The 12,330-nt window shown below is 33.4% G+C and overlaps 1 non-coding gene and 1 pseudogene across 1 annotated transcript; both read right to left on the reverse strand.

Annotated features, from left to right (window-relative positions):
- Positions 1-1,245: 1,245 nt before the first annotated feature.
- Positions 1,246-6,540, reverse strand: LOC130980664 (E3 ubiquitin-protein ligase AIRP2-like; annotated as a pseudogene).
- A 3,696-nt stretch (positions 6,541-10,236) lies between these two features.
- Positions 10,237-10,340, reverse strand: LOC130948268 (small nucleolar RNA R71). Its single transcript, XR_009072995.1, has one exon. It is a non-coding gene; the product is annotated as a small nucleolar RNA R71 (small nucleolar RNA).
- Between the last annotated feature and the right edge of the window lie 1,990 nt (positions 10,341-12,330).

Here is a 12,330-nt window from a genome sequence, read left to right on the forward strand (position 1 = left end):
GCCTTCCTGCCATGTCCAGAGATATAGGCTCTGCACACTCATGTAGCAGGGAGTTTGCTATGCCAGAGATATAGGCTCTGCACACTCATGCAGCAGAGAAGGTTATGCGAGCGGGATACAACCTCAGCCCTCACATCTTAACGTAAGTGGGATTAACTACCGTCCTTACGCCGACGCCGTGACCTTGACAAGCGGGAGACTGCCACAGTCCTTGTTCGAGCCGCATGGCGACTCAACAGTATCAGCATAAAGCAATATATCAGTGGCTTTCACAAATCATTTTCAGTATTCAGCCCACTCTGAGCCATTGACTTGTCTCAACATCATCAATACGAAATTCACAATTCATTATTTCAATTGTTACTACAACACTCCGCCATCTTACTCAACTAATCCATCTTCAGTACTCCAAAAACCTAAGTCTCCATCTTCAAAATTCATATAGAAATTCACTAAAATAAATCACTAACTCATCTTTAGTAATATGAGAACCTAAGTCCTCGATAGTACTCGTAAACAGCATTTGAAGGAAGTTTAGAAAGTTAGAGAATCCTTGAAATCAAAGAAAAATCATTTTTCAGATAAACAGGGTCTATAAGTACGCATACCCATTATATACGTACGCATACATAAAATTTTCCCCATTTCGCATATGCATACAAGAGCTTGCGTACGCATTGGTGCCAAACAGAATGACACGCTCGCGTATGGGTGGTTCGCGTACGCATACACCTCCAGAATTTATCCCTCTTGCGTACGCATACAAGAGTTTGCTTATTAATAGGTTCCAAAAAGAATGGCACTCTCCCATATGGGTTGTTCGCGTACACATACCCCTCCAGAATTGCAAAATTTGGTAAAGTTGCAGAAATCAGTTTTTTAACACCAAACTTTAAACGTTCATAACTTCTTCTACAAAAATTTATTTTCATCAAAATTTATATCAATTTAAAAATCTTTAAATGAACTTTAATTCAAGAGAAATTTCAACTAATTTAAAAAATTGAGACTCAAGTTATGATCTGTCAAAATTCACCAAAAACTGGTTTTTACTAAAAATTAACTAGGTTCTCAAACTTCCAAAATTCACAGTCAAAACCAAATATCCTACTACCAAAATAGTTCCAATAAACCTAAATGATGTTTATACACCTTCCAATTCATTCCTCTTCCTACCATCATGCAATTTCACTAATTTCATAAAAAATTGTCCCTTACCTTCCTCAAATTATCAATGTTTACACTCTAAGCATCATTTCTCCATGTCCAACCTTTATCAATATCAATAAGCTCATAATTCACTATCAACACTCCAATCATCATTTTCAAACCTCATTTCAATAATGAATAACAACATTAAAGTTCAACATCACAATTCATCAAATCAAAAACACCATCATGCATAATCAAATTCAATAATTTCCAACAATCAATTCAATCATATCCTAAGGTCCACTAGCCTAAGTGTCCAGAAATATTACATATTACATAGAGAAAACCGAAACCATACCTTGACCGATTCCCAATATGCATAACACACCAAAATATGGATCCCACAATCTTCCAAAAAGCCAAGACAACTCCAACAAGCACCAAAACTCAAACTAACATCACACACACACACACACACATATATATATATATGTATATATATGTATATATATATAATTATTAGGGCTGGAAATTGGAGCTTGAGTTTACATTTCTTACCAACAAAGTTTAGATAGAAACGAAGAGTTCCATGAGAGTTTTGCATGGCCGAAAATGACTCGTCAATCGGAGCTCCGTAACTCAAGATATGGCTCTCGGAAGATTGTGATAAATAGTACTACCCTCCCCTCTCTCTCAATCTGCGTTTCTCTCTCTCTTTGGTGCTGAAATGAGGATGCAAATCCTTATTAAAGGTCTTATATAAGTTGGACTTGGGCCCAACTTTGGTCCGGTCTAACTCATTAGTGTTTTAGGTCCGTTTGACCCACTTTGGGCTAAAACTATTAAGATTTGCGCCAGGTTTTCAATTCTAAATTATTTTTTTCCTTTCAAAACAATAAATTAAATTTTTAAAATTTTATTTTTCTTAAAACACGGTATCGAACAGACTAGAGCTGGTATTGCCAGCTTAAGTACCGGTACACATTTTTACAAAAATCTTTCGCAAAAGATACATTTTTCAATTCAAAAAAATTCATTGAATTCAAATTTCACCTTTTTTGTTTTAAAATATCATTTCTATATTTTTGAATCTATCCCGAGCAATTTAAAGTTATTATTTTATTAAAGCGATTTTACGTAAAAATTTCGATTCTTACATTAACAAAAAAAATCTTACTCTAGTTTCGCCCTCCATTATCCTTACCACGCATACTTTTCTATTTATTTGTAATCACTAATAAATCACTCATGTAACCACTAATATAACCACTTATATAACAATCCTATTTAATTTAACAACGGTAAATAATGACTACCATTATAACAAACAAAAGGCAAAAATATAAAAACAACACATTAAATCATATTTTAAAAGGAAAAGTTCGCACTAACCTCTTCATTGATGACACCAGCTATATGGGTGACCCCATCCGAACGATAAAATCAGTTCGGGTTATCCCCCATCAGTTGAATATTCTGTTGAACACTTTGTTGGAGTTGTAAAGAAAGAGTTTTCTCTGGGATCTAGTGGGGGCAGAGGTTTGAGATGATAGTTCGAATGAGCTTAATTCGAACTCTTTTTATAGAGAAAGGCTTTGTAATTCGAATGGGTGCAATTCGAATTACCATGGACAGCCTAAATCGTGTGTAATTTGAAACAGCCTATTTCAAATTACTATATGCACTAAACCGTGGGCTAGTTTAACTTAGGCTGATTCGAACTAGCAGGAAGTCATGTGTGTAATTCAAATTAATGGGATTCGAATTACTTTTATGAAGAGCATGCATGCATAATTCGAATGTAAGTGATTTGAATTACTATTGGTTTGTATAATTCGAATAAACCTCATTCGAATTATATGAAATTGTCGTTCTGATAGATTTTTGTTGCATTTTTCCTTTCAGTAAAATCGTGTAATATCTGCCTTTATTTAGTTTAATTGTGTCATTTGTCCTATTATATATTTATATAAATTAGCTTATAGTCTCTTTGATTCGCAGTTTTCATTTTGATTTTTTTTAAGTATATTCATAAATTAATATTTTTAAATAAGTTGTAACGATGATTATTATGAATAAAAGATAGAATATATATAATAATTTTGCCAAAGGTTAATTTGTTAATACTCTTAAAAAATGTTTATTAGTCACCCTTCTTGTCCTAATTCCTATTGATGTATTGAATTCAGTTAAGAAACAATATTAGATATATTTCATATAATTCGATATATGATTTATTTGCGTAAATTTTTACGAAAAGATATTTTTAAGTGATTTTTTAAAATATTTTAAAAAAATAAAAATAATTTTATATTTAAATATTTTATATAAAAATTTATTTTTATTTAACAATTATGTTTAGATACGACAATATAAAAATATTTTTTTGTTATTTATAATGTTAAAATCATCTTTTTTTAGTAAAAAAAGATCTTTTTAATAAAAAATATAAATTAAAATTAAAAAAAAAAGAATTTTTTTAGTATTTTTATTAATTAAAATTTTGTTAAATACATTAAAAAATAAAATAAAAATTTATTAAAAATTATTTTTTTAACAACTTAATGATACTCAAATAAATTCATAATCTTTAAAAATTTTACAAACAAATAATAATTGGGACCAAAAAAATTGACCAGATTCTGTACATTGATGGCTGGCAATTTTTATCAGTGTACATACTTTTCAATTCAATTAAGTACTCATAATACATAAAGAAAATAGCATCCGTGATATATTCAGGTAGGTTGTTTATAAATAGATAGAGAAGTAATATATCCTCTTTGTATATTTCTTGCACATCAATCACATCATGTTAGAACCCACAAATCCCTTGACTTAATTCTCTTTGAACTTTCCCTGCAAAATGGACAAGATTTTGATCTTGTGTTCCTGTAAGAGCAAAAAAAAAGTGAGATGGAAAAAGACGGGTTGACATTTAAAATTAATTCCACGTGTTTATTCTTATAAAAATTAAAGGATTAATTGTACCTATTATATTTGAAAAATTAAAATATTGTACCAATTTATATTTCATCTAACGATAAATTGAATAATGTTTAGAATATCAGGGAGCTAATAGTTTTAGAGTAAAAAAAAATATAGAATTAATGTTGGTTCAAATATAAATTTTAAAATAAAATAAAGAAAAGTGTTAATCACCTGACATTTTCTTAAATTAATAGAATATTTCCAATAACTTATATAAAGTAATGTAATTTTGAACACATAACATAATTACCAATCATTGTAGCAATATATACACATGGCATGGCAGCAAGCAACTAGGTAAAACTATCTTGGTACCTTTTTCTGAGTAATGTCAGCATCTACTAAATCACCCTGAAGTTGCATGAGAGAAGGTAATATAACACCTGTAGTTATGGATTTTAAATTAGTAAAAAGGTATATTAGACTGAGTTCTCTTTGATATATATTAGACAATACTTATTACATATTACACTTTTCTAGAAGTATATACTAACATGTCATTTAAGTTATATAACATTTAATTGTCTTGTATTTTAAAAATGCAACACTAAGTCACTAGCCTTCCTTGTAAATAAGATATTTATCTATGTAACTCTGACCAATCAAATAGCAAGATGTGTAATACCACATCATCTCCCAGAAAGTAAAGACATCTTCCTCTATAAAAATGGTGCCTTCTATAGTATCCAACATGAGTTGTCAAACTTATAAAAAAGAATTAAAATTTTATTATTTTCAAATACAAAGTAATGAACCCACACTTGTAACATTTTCAAAATGATAAAGAAGACAAAATTTAGCAATTTCGACATTAAAATAAAAGACAATAGAAAATTCTCCTATGAAAATTGATGATGTCAACTAGTTAAAGTAAAATGCAGAAATATGAGGGTTGCATGGCATCAAATATAACCCTTAGCTTTATGTTATTTAGAGAAGTATGAGTAAAAAAGAGGTACATAATTAGTATTACTTATAGTTAGTTCTTACTGTAGAACTCCTTTATGGTTGTTTTCCTTCCATGAGAATAGATACTGGATTTCTCAATGGTGGTAACCTGAAGAAAGGAATAAAAGTTATGAAATTGCAGAGGAGGGACGCTATAAACTAATTTGTAGAGAAAGAATAAGGAGTAGAGACACAAACCTTAAACACAATCATATGAAAAAGTTCTAATTCACTGAAAAGTAGGCATGGACAAACACATTCCATCCATCCCAATACACACAGAAAAATTGGTGCCAATTTATTGTAAACTAACTTCATTTGAAGGCAGGCCTTGTTGCCATTTTCCCTTGGAATAGAGGCTGCCCTACAATATACAGTTTCAGATTCAATTCATTATGCCTTGTAAATTGAGAGGCATAATCAAATAGCCCAAATAGTCCCATCTAATTTTCAAAAGTTACTTTTAAGGAGAAATAAAGAATATAATTACATTGATATCCATTATATGTACGTGTCGTCTCTAGTGGTATGATAAATTTGGTGGTTAGACTGACTATACCTACTAGGCATTGACATAACAATAGTGTGTAAGCCAAAATCTAGTCAAACTTTTATATCTAACAAGTGTCACTTGTTAATTTGCAGGTCAATCATTAGCCACCAAGCCACAGGCTTTCATATATTGACATATCCACAAAATTTTTTAGACTCTCACTAAATTAATGTTGGAAAAATTCAAAAAAATGTTCAAATAAGAACCTGTCTAACAGCGGAAGTATTAGAAATAATTTTTTCACAATTTATACGATTAAATAGACAATACTAAAAATATTCCAAGTAACAATTATAATGGCAGAGAAATTAAATAATCAGACACCAGAATTTTACCGTAGAAAAATTCTCAAAAGAGGGACAAAAAATTCACGGGACCTAGTCTAGAAAAATCTTCCACTATCAGAATAATGGGTACACAAACAGTCTTCCTAGTGACACTAGGGCATCTCAACAATCAACAAAATACATCACTAAAACTGGTGGAATCAACATAAATCCTCCACAAAAATGGGTATCTCAAATCAGGCAAAAGAGAAGACAATACAACTAGCAAGTTATATTCTAATAATCATTTTTTCCCCAATGTTCTCTTCTTCTCTTCGACGGCTCACTGTTCCCTTTTTTTTGTTTCTAAATGAGAGAGCAAGACTCTCGTTCTCTCTCCCTCCATGGCTTTTTAGCCACTTCTTTCTTTTTTTTATATAATATGTGGGCCCCACTTGAAGTTGGGACCCACCAACAAATTTCTCCCTCACCAACTCAAGTAGGGATAGGCTGCTCCACTAAATCCGCCTTTTCTTTGCAGAAATCAAACTTCACTGCAGGTAAACTTTTAGTCATCATATCTGAACCATTATCATCAGTATGGATCTTCTCAAGTGCATATGACTTCATCTCAAGCGCTTAATGATGAGCGGATAATTTATACGCTTTTTGACATTGTTTTTAGGTAGTTTTTAGTAGGATCTAGCTACTTTTAGGGATGTTTTTATTAGTTTTTATGCAAAATTCACATTTCTAGACTTTACTATGAGTTTGTGTGTTTTTCTATGATTTCAGGTATTTTCTGGCAGAAATTGAGGGACCTGAGTAAAAATCTGATTTATGCTGAAAAAGGACTGCTGATGTTGTTGGATTCTGACCTCCCTGCACTCGAAATGGATTTTCTGGAGCTACCAAACTCCAAATGCCGTGCTCTCAATTGCGTTGAAAAGTAGACATCTAGGGATTTTCAGAAATATATAATAGTTTATACTTTATTCAAGTTTAAACGATGCAAACTGGCGTTCAACGCCAGTTTAATGCTGCATTCTGGAGTAAAATGCCAGAAACACGTCACAAACCAGAGTTAAACGCCAAACAGACGTTACAACTTGGCGTTTAACCTCAAGAGAAGTCTCTGCATGTGTAAAGCTCAAGCTCAGTCCAAGCACACACCAAAGTGGGCCTCGGAAGTAGATTTCTGCACTAAGACTTATTTCTGTAAACCCTAGTAACTAGTTTAGTATAAATAGAACTTTTTACTATTGTATTGAGTGTCTTTTGACCGGGTCTTGGTTATTCCAGTTCCCTCTCTGGGCCGAAGCCAATGAACACCATTATCACTTATGTATTTTCAACGGTGGAGTTTCTACATACCATAGATTAAGGTGTGGAGCTATGCTGTTCCTCGAGTATCAATGCAATTACTATTATTCTTCTATTCAATTCAGCTTATTCTTATTCTAAGATATTCGTTGCACTTCAACATGATGAATGTGATGATCTGTGACACTCACAATCATTCTCACCTATGAACGCGTGACTGACAACTACTTCCGTTCTACCTTAAAACGAGCGTGTATCTTTTAGCCTCCAATCCGAAAGATCGGAGTCTTGTGGTATAAGCTAGAATCCATTGGCAGAATTCTTGAGAATCCGGAAAGTCTAAACCTTGTCTGTGGTATTCCGAGTAGGATTCAGGGATTGAATGACTGTGACGAGCTTCAAACTCGCGAGTGTTGGGCGTAGTGATAGACGCAAAAGAATCACTGGATTCTATTCTGACATGATCGAGAACCAACAGATGATTAGCCGTGCTATGACAGAGCATTTGGACCATTTTCACTGAGAGGGCAGGAGGTAGCCATTGACAACGGTGAAACCCAACATACAGCTTGCCATAGAAAGGAGTATGAAAGATTGGATGAAGGTAGTAGGAAAGCAGAGATTCAACAGGAACAAAGCATCTCTATGCACTTATCTGAAATTCTTACCAATGAATTACATAAGTATCTTTATCTCTATTTTATGCTTTATTTATTTTATATTCAAAAACCATTATAACCATTAGAATCCGCTTGACTGAGATTTACAAGATGACCATAGCTTGCTTCATGCCAACAATCTCCGTGGGATCGACCCTTACTCACGTAAGGTATTACTTGGACGACCCAGTGCACTTGCTGGTTAGTTGTGCGAAGTTGTGACAAAGTGTGATTCACGTTTGAGAGCTCCAAGTCTATTGGCGCCATTGTTGATGATCACAATTTCGTGCACCAAGTTTTTGGCGCGGTTGCCGGGGATTGTTCGAGTTTGGATAACTGACGGTTCATCTTGTTGCTCATATTAGGTAATTTTCTTTTCAAAAAAGTTTTCAAAAATTTTTCAAAAAAGTTTTCAAAAATTTTTCAAAAAAATTTTTTTCTTTGTTTTTGTTTTTCCAAAAATTAATTTAAAAAAAATCCAAAAAAAATTATAAAATCATAAAAACAAAAAATATTTTGTGTTTCTTGTTTGAGTCTAGTGTCAATTTTTAATTTTGTTGTCAATTGCATGTTTTTTAAAAATTTTTTATGCATTTTTCAAAAAATTCATGCATTGCATTCTTCATGATCTTCAAGTTGTTCTTGGTAAGTCTTCTTGTTTGATCTTCATATTTTCTTATTTTTGTGTTTTTTGTTATTTTTCATATGCATTTTTTCATTCATAGTGTCTAAGCATTGCAAATTTCTAAGTTTGGTGTCTTGCATATTTTTCTTGTCTTGAAAATTTTTCAAAAATAAGTCTTGATGTTCATCTTGATCTTCAAAGTGTTCTTGGTGTTCATCTTGACATTCATAGTATTCTTGCATGCATCATGTGTTTTGATTCATAATTTTCATGTTGTGAGTCATTTTTGTATTTTTATCTCTCATCATAAAAAAATTTAAAAATAAAAAATATCTTTCCCCTTATTTGTCTCATATTTTTCGAAATCTTTGGGTTGACTTAGTCAAAAACTTTTAAAATAAGTTGTTTCTTGTTAGTCAAGTCAAGATTTCAATTTTAAAAATCTTATCTTTTCATAATCTTTTTCAAAAATCAAATCTTTTTCATTTTTCTTATTATTTTTCGAAAATTTAAAAAATTTTGATTTTAAAAATCTTTTTCTTATCTTTATTTCAAAATTTCAAAAACTTTACTATCAATTAATGTGATTGATTCAAAAATTTGAAGTTTGTTACTTTTTTGTTAAGAAAGGTTCAATCTTTAAATTCTAGAGTCATATCTTTTAGTTTCTTGTTAGTCAAGTAATCAATTTTAATTTTTAAAATCAAATCTTTTTCAAAATAAATTTTAATCATATCTTTTATTTTCAAATCATATCTTTTTCAAAATTGATTTCAAAAATCTTTTCAAAATTGATTTTCAAATCTTTTTCAACTAACTAACTGACTTTTTGTTTGTTTCACTATTTCTTATCTTTTTCAAAACCACCTAACTACTTTTTTTTCTAATTTTCGAAAATTCTTCACTCTTTTTCAAAATTCTTTTAATTAACTAATTGTTTCAAATTTTAATTTTAATTTTATTTCTTCTCTTAATTTTCGAAAATCACTAACTTATTTTTCAAAAACAATTTTTGAACACTCTTCTTTCTCATCTCTTTCTATTTATTTATTCATTTACTAACACTTCTCTTCTGTGTTCGAATTTTTCTCCTTCTTTTTCTATTCTTTTCTTCTTCTACTCACACAAAGGAATCTCTATACTGTGACATAGAGGATTCCTTTTTCTTTTTTGTTCTCTTCTTTTTCATATGAGCAGGAGCAAGGATAAGGACATTCTTGTTGAAACAGATCCTGAACCTGAAAAGACTCTGAAGAAGAAGCTAAAGCACAACAATCAAGAGAAAACCTTATAGAGAATCTCGAAAAAGAAAGAGACTTGGCCGAACCCAATAACAATGGTGGAGGCGCAAGGAGGATGCTTGGTGATTATACTACATCTACTTCTAATTTTTATGGAAGAAGCATCTCAATCCCTGCCATTGGAGCAAACAATTTTGAGCTAAAACCTCAACTAGTTACTTTAATGCAACAGAACTGCAAGTTTCATGGACTTTCATCAAAAGATCCCTATCAATTTTTAACTGAGTTCTTGCAGATCTGTGATACTATTAAGACTAATGGAGTAGATCCTGAAGTCTACAAGCTCATGTTGTTCCCCTTTGCTGTAAGAGATAGAGCTAGAACATGGTTGGACTCACAACCTAAAGATAGCCTGGACTCTTGGGATAAGCTGGTCACGGCCTTCTTGGCCAAGTTCTTTCCTCCTCAAAAGCTGAGCAAGCTTAGAGTGGATGTTCAGACCTTCAAGCGAAAAGATGGTGAATCCCTCTATGAAGCTTGGGAAAGATACAAGCAGTTGACCAAAAAGTGTCCTTCTGGCATGCTTTCAGAGTGGACCATCTTAGATATGTTCTATGATGGTCTATCTGAGCTTTCTAAGATATCACTGGACCATTCTGCAGGTGGATCCATTCACCTAAAGAAAATGCCTGCAGAAGCTCAAGAACTCATTGACATGGTTGCAAATAACCAATTCATGTACACCTCTGTGAGAAATCCTGTGAGTAATGGGATGCCTCAGAAAAGGGGAATTTTTGAAATTGATGCTCTGAATGCCATATTGGCTCAGAACAAAATGTTGACTCAGCAAGTCAACATGATTTTTCAGAGTCTGAATGGATGGCAGAATGCATCCAACAGTACTAAAGAGGCATCTTCTGAAGAAGAAGCTTATGATCCTGAGAACCCTGCAATGGCAGAGGTGAATTACATGGGTGAACCCTATAGGAACACCTATATTTCTTCATGGAAAAATCATCCAAATTTCTCATGGAAGGATCAACAAAAGCCTCAACAAGGCTTTAATAATGATGGAAGAAACAGGCTTAGCAATAGCAAGCCTTTTCCATCATCTTCTCAGCAACAGACAGAGAACTCTGAGCAGAGTCTCTCTAGTTTAGCAAACATAGTCTCTGATCTATCTAAGGTCACTTTAAGTTTCATGAGTAAAACAAGGTCCTCCATTAGAAATTTGGAGGCACAAGTGGGTCAGCTGAGTAAGAAAATCACTGAAACCCCTCCTAGTACTCTCCCAAGCAATACAGAAGAGAATCCAAAAGGAGAGTGCAAGGCCATTGATATAATCAATTTGGCCGAATGCACAAAGGAGGAGAAGGGCGTGAATGCCAGTGAGGAAGACCTCCTGGGATGTCCTCTGAACAAAAAGGAGTTCCACACTGAGGAACCTAAGGAATCTGAGGCTCACCTAGAGACCATAGAGATTCCATTGAACCTCCTTTTACCATTCATGAGCTCTGAGAACTATTCTTCCTCTGAAGAGGATGAAGATGTAACTGAAGAGCAAGTTGCTCAATATCTAGGAGCCATCATGAAGTTGAATGCCAAGTTGTTTGGTAATGAGACTTGGAAAGGTGAACCTCCCTTGCTCATTAGTGAACTAGATACATGGGCTCAGCAAACTTTACCTCAAAAGAAACAAGATCCTGGTAAATTCTTAATACCCTGTACCATAAGCACCATGACCTTTGAGAAGGCTCTGTGTGACCTGGGGTCAAGTATAAATCTTATGCCAATCTTCGTAATAGAGAAACTGGGGATCTTTGAGGTACCAGCTGCGAGAATCTCATTAGAGATGGCAGACAAGTCAATAAAACAAGCTTATGGATTGGTAGAGGACGTTGGTGCACGAAATTGTGATCATCAATGGCGCCATCAACATGGTACGCTCAATTGCAATCTCAACTCTTTATCACAACTTCGCAGAACTGACCAGCAAGTGCACTGGGTCGTCCAAGTAATAAACCTTACGCGAGTAAGGGTCGATCCCACGGAGATTGTTGGTATGAAGCAAGCTATGGTCATCCTGTAAATCTCAGTTAGGCAGATTCAAATGGTTATAGATGATTTATGAATAAAACATAAAACAAGGATAGAGATACTTATGTAATTCATTGGTGATAATTTCAGATAAGCGAATGGAGATGCTTTGTCCCTTCCGTCTCTCTGCTTTTCTACTGTCTTCATCCAATCCTTCTTACTCTTTTGCATGGCAAGCTGTATGTTGGGCATCACCGTTGTCAGTGGCTACAGTCCCTTCCTCTCAGTGAAAATGTTCAACGCACCCTGTCACGGCACGGCTAATCATCTGTCGGTTCTCAATCAAGTTGGAGTAGAATCCATTGATTCTTTTGTGTCTGTCACTAACGCCCAGCCTTCAGGAGTTTGAAGCTCGTCACAGTCATTCAATCATTGAATCCTACTCAGAATACCACAGACAAGGTTTAGACCTTCCGGATTCTCTTGAATGCCGCCATCAATTCTAGCTTATACCACGAAGATTTCGATTAAGGAA

Source organism: Arachis stenosperma, chromosome 1, assembly GCF_014773155.1.
Source record: "Arachis stenosperma cultivar V10309 chromosome 1, arast.V10309.gnm1.PFL2, whole genome shotgun sequence".
NCBI lineage: Eukaryota > Viridiplantae > Streptophyta > Magnoliopsida > Fabales > Fabaceae > Arachis > Arachis stenosperma.